Source organism: Durio zibethinus, chromosome 11 (genome assembly GCF_047325235.1).
Source record: "Durio zibethinus cultivar Kanyao isolate XHJ-2024 chromosome 11, ASM4732523v1, whole genome shotgun sequence".
Classification (NCBI taxonomy): domain Eukaryota; kingdom Viridiplantae; phylum Streptophyta; class Magnoliopsida; order Malvales; family Malvaceae; genus Durio; species Durio zibethinus.
In genome coordinates, this window is record NC_143172.1 from 9,670,475 (window position 1) to 9,675,625 (window position 5,151).

General features: G+C 29.3%; 1 pseudogene; it reads right to left on the reverse strand.

Moving 5' to 3' along the window:
• Positions 1-264: 264 nt before the first annotated feature.
• Positions 265-2,772, reverse strand: LOC111290842 (U-box domain-containing protein 21 pseudogene; annotated as a pseudogene).
• Between the last annotated feature and the right edge of the window lie 2,379 nt (positions 2,773-5,151).

The following is a 5,151-nucleotide window of genomic DNA, read 5'->3' on the forward strand; positions in this document are numbered from 1 at the left end:
ATGGTTTTTTACAGCGAAAGGCTGCAATATAAGAATAAAGAAAAAATATATAATTTTTATGATTTAAATTCAAATTTACTAAATATCAAAATTTTAAATTAATTACATAAATCAATTAAATTAAATTTCAAATCTAGTATCAAATATATGTAGAGTAATATACTTCATTAGATTTATAAATTTTACAGAAAAGAATGTGCTCCTAAATAAATAGAAAGGAAGAAATTTATAGTTTTAGCAGAAAGTGCGCGACATTACCCTTGACCTGACTTCTTGTGTCAAAGAGTCACAGAATATGTATGAAACTTATTTGTTTTGTCTGTTTCTAATTCCTAATCCTTGCAGAGAAATAGACGCATATATAATGTGATTTGACCTGCTCATTGGAACACATCAAACCACGCGGTGCTTGCTTCAAACTTCAAAATTCAAACTTCAAACTTCAAACTCTAGCCTCTCTACATATCAACCCTTTTGAATGCGTCATTTTGGCGGTCCAAATGCCAAAAGCTATTGCTCCTGGCCACGCCTTTGGACTAAGTTTTGGCCCTTACCAAATTATACACGTTTCTTTTTTGACAAGGACAAAATGAGATTGTCCATTCACATTTCTAATATCAGCTTGTTTTAATTCTTTCGCCATATATCCAATGGGAAATGAAACTTTTTTGCTACAAACCCATGATAGCTTACTAGAATATTTTCATGTTGAATTCGTCTTCTCCATAGTTTGATAGACCAAATTTGCATGGAATTCCATTTCAGTTCAGTGTGGTTTGCATCTTAAAGGCAGTATTTCCCATTCCAAAAAGAGCACAAGGAAAATAAAACACAAATTCTAAGAGAAACAAATCATGCTTGTAGCAAATATACTAGTATCAGTTATATTTAGTTTGTACAATAAATTGAAACCCCTAAGCAGATAAACCCAAGCAAAAACTTAGCTTGATTTTTAAAGAATGAAGATTTTGTATCCAAAATTTCAAAATGATCTCTTGAGGCTCTTGAAATCTACAGAGTCGATGCACTCCAATCCAGCTCTGTAAGGATTCAACAATTTCAAAAGCTCTGTTGCTTTCTCTTTTGTCTCATCACCACACCCTATCTGTATGAGTAACAGGAGCTTTTGAAAGGCACCAACTTGAAGAGCTTCAATCAAAACTGTCTCCATACTTGTTTTCATATTTGCTTAGCTTCCAAATTGCTGAAACAGAATACTCGGTTGCTAATTGTGAAACTCGCAAAATTTTCTTCACCAGAAGTGGCATAGCCAGAGCATTATTATATGCAACTTCCCTCCCTTGTTTGGAATCACAGAGTTTATCAACAACACCTAAAGCCCTCTCACATAGGCTTCTTTCAGATTGCACTATAGTTTCTAACAGTGAAGACACCAGACCCATCTCAACGAATTCTGATTTGATCTTCTCATTCGAAGAACAAGATGAAACCATGTAGAAAATCACCGTGAGAGAAGCTTTTGTGATTGAAGGACAAATTGGGTCTTTAATGAACTTAAATAGCATTTCAATGACTCCATCAATAGCCGCCAACTCTTCCCCATATTGCTGGTAGCAAGAAAGAAGCTCTTTCAGGGCATTCATGGAGTTTCACTTCACTGAAAGGTCCTTGCATTTTAGAAACCAAACCATGTAACGCAAAGAAGCATGAGATCCCAAGTATAGCTGAGCTCCGTTTGCAAGTGGAAACACCCAGCTTATTAAACACAATATCTCCTCCAACACATTGCCATTCCTCTCAAAAGAGTCACTTGCAAATGCATCAAATGCAGCAGCAAGGACTCCAGCGGTCTCGTTTGCTATAATGCACCGCCTATTTCGGTCACTTTCAATCCCCCATTTCTTGATTTTCTGCACAGAATCTAGGCAGCCACGTTGATCCAAGCGTCTCTTTGAATCCATAATCCAAAAAAGAGTTTCAGAGACCTCTGCTGAAGTGACAGGAATTCTTGGTGTTGGGATCCTTTCAATACCATAGTTACGATTCTCAACACACCAATCTTGAATCATTTTCCTGAGAGAGTGATTGGGTATCTGATCAAAACTTGTGAGAACCTGATTTGTAACAGGGCAGGTGAAGTTCCCATCTTCATGCCATGTCTCGATGCTTTCTCGATCGTAAGTTATTCCAGAAGACAATGTGACAGGATCCTTCATAATATCAAGAGTTATTGGGCAAAGAAAATGCCTCGGGATCTCAATCTCCTTAGGCTGCTGCTTTCTGTCTCCATGGCGGCCTGTGGTTTTCTTCTCCTCCAACTGAACATTGCCAAAGATTGATATCAGAATCAAACAAATTTACAAAGAGTTTATTTGTTTTTGTGGAGGGTAATGGGAGATTTATACGGTAAATGGTGTGGAATGAAAAATGTTGCTTATTCAGTAGGTGTTCAAAGTCTAGGACTTAAAACACAAGCAAAAAGAATTTATGAGAGGCGGAGAAGCGTTCTAATTGAAATGTTAATAGAGAAAAAAAAAAAAAAAAAACAAAGCAAGAAATTAAAGATTTAGGGAATGGGAGTTTTGAATTTCTGACCATTGAAAGCTTTAGAATCTAACTGTCAAATGTAGAAATGGTAAAAGAATCGGCCTTCAAAATATAAGTAAACAAAGTTCGTTTGAATATATAATAAATATTTGAGGTTGCGGTTTGGACGGTTCACTTGGATATCTTAGTCTTATATCAAAACTAGGAATGCTCCGCGGGTTGTCCTTAAAATATTTGAAAATCATTTCGTTAATAATCATCATATCGGGTTTTGAAGTGCACTTTTGTTTTTTCTTTTCAAATTTCATTATTTTAATTTTTCATAAATAAAATTATTTAATTATCTTTTTACAAAAATTTTGAATATCTATTTTTAATAAGCTTTATAATTTTTCTAAATAAATTTTCAAAAAGTTATATATCTTTTAAGAAAAAAATTTTCAAAAAATCATACTTTTTAGAAAATAAATTTTTAAAAAATTATATACTTTTCTTAAATCCGTTTCCAAAAGGTGAGATAGTAAAAATTTAAGAAAAATTACAAAAAAATTGTTAGAAGTTTTTATTAATTAGTGTAACAAAAAATTATTATTAAAAAAATCCTAAATTTTAAAATTAATTAAAAAATTAATTTCACTACTTTGACCTTCAAGAAAAAATAAAATTTTATAAAACCCTAATTAAACATTTTATCTCTTGAAGTTATGAGAAATAATGAAAGGATTATTAGATCCGATCAACATTTAAAAGCTGAAATTCTTAAAAGTTGTGCATGTAATATTACTTAATATTAAATAATTTTGTCAAAATCTATTATGACAAAATCTATTAAACTAATTGAAAAAACTCATCGTGATAAGTAGATAAAAAGATTTTTCAAAAAATTTAATTTTGTTAGAGTTATTATAAAATTTTAATAATCTATAGCAAGACAATTTATTTTTTAAAAAATATGAAATTTAAATTTATAAGAAAATCAAAATTGTAAAATTAAATTTTTTATTAATTTTAAAATTTATGATTTTTAGTAATAAAATTTTTCATTACACTAATTAATAAATTTTTTTTATAAAAATCCCTCTATTGTAATTTTTTTAATTTTTCATTATCTCACCTCCATGAAATAAATTTTCAAAAAGTCATATACTTTTTCGAAAATCTATTTTTGAAAAGTTATAAAATTTATCGAAAATGAACTTCCAAAAACTCGTGAGAAAAACTAATTAAATAATTTTATTTTTAAAAATATAAAAGCTAGGATGTGAAGGAAAAAAAGGAGGGTGCATTTCACTCCCCTTGTAATCATAATCGAATATAGACAAAAAAAAATTAAATAAAACATTTTTAGTTTATTCCATGTAGTACTAAAATTAAAACCATGTTTAGAAAATGAAGGCTTGTCATTCTAGCCTCTTCAAGATCTATGTATTTTCATTTTGTTATAGTCTTTATCCTCAATCTCTTAAATTTTGTTTTTGATTTCTTTTCTAACAATACTTAGTGATTACCTAACATGTTGAAGTGGATTAATCTTTGAATATATGACATATATTAATATTAAAAATCTAGTATTTTGTTTTAATATCTATAATAAACATTTTTTTTATTAGAAAAAACTTAATATATTTTTTATTAAAATAAAGTTTTTCATACTATTGTGTACCATGGGATAAAAAAAATTAGGTTAGCATGTTATATTGTCAACAAAAAAAACTACACATTAAATTCGATGTTTAACTTAATTGATTTATATAATCATCTCTAAAAGATAACATTAGTCTAAAATTTTAATTAATTTCAGCATAGAAAAATATCTTCTTTTTCCAGAGCCCATTTACATGTGCCTTACCTATGGCTAGTACCGAACCCTTACCTTTCTTTATAATTGTTTATTAATACTTTGAAATAGGAAGCCTTTGTTATTTATTTTATTTATTATATTTTTATTTTGAGAAAAAAAATTTCAACATTCATCTTTGTAGGAAATCTCATTTCCAAGCTTACTGACGAAAGATATAGGTTTTTGCCAAAATCTTAAACCTAATATTCATGTTGCATTTGTTTAATAAATAAAAAATTTTGTTGAATGACAAACAAATGAAACTAATTATAGGTGTGATTATTTCTTTATTCTATGAATGAAAATAATAATATATAATGGCCCAAGGATATGTTCTTCTTTGTGGAGTTATGCATCCATGGACATTGATGGCAGTAGTATCCAGAATACTTTATGTTCGTGCCAAAGTTGGATTTGAAGACAAGAATTTGAAAATATGAGTATGAGGTCGATTACGAGAAAATACTAGAGTTATCTCTAGTAAATGTGAAAGATAAATTCATGCAAGATATATATATATATATATATGAACATAACCATATATACTTATTTAGTAGAAGCAGAAGTAGAAGCAGAAGTAGAAGCAGAAGTGAAAGCGAAAACCTAACTTGAATTATTGGTCGTGGAACAATATCAAAATATAAAAATTGTTTGTTTCCATAGTGCAACTCCTTTAATACACCGAAATAATAATTGCTCTAAAAAGTTGCATAATGCCTACCTGATTACTCTATTCTTTTCTTAATTTTTGTTTTTGTTTTTTGTTGTTGTAAATAAAAAATAGACTTTTTCACAAACTTTCT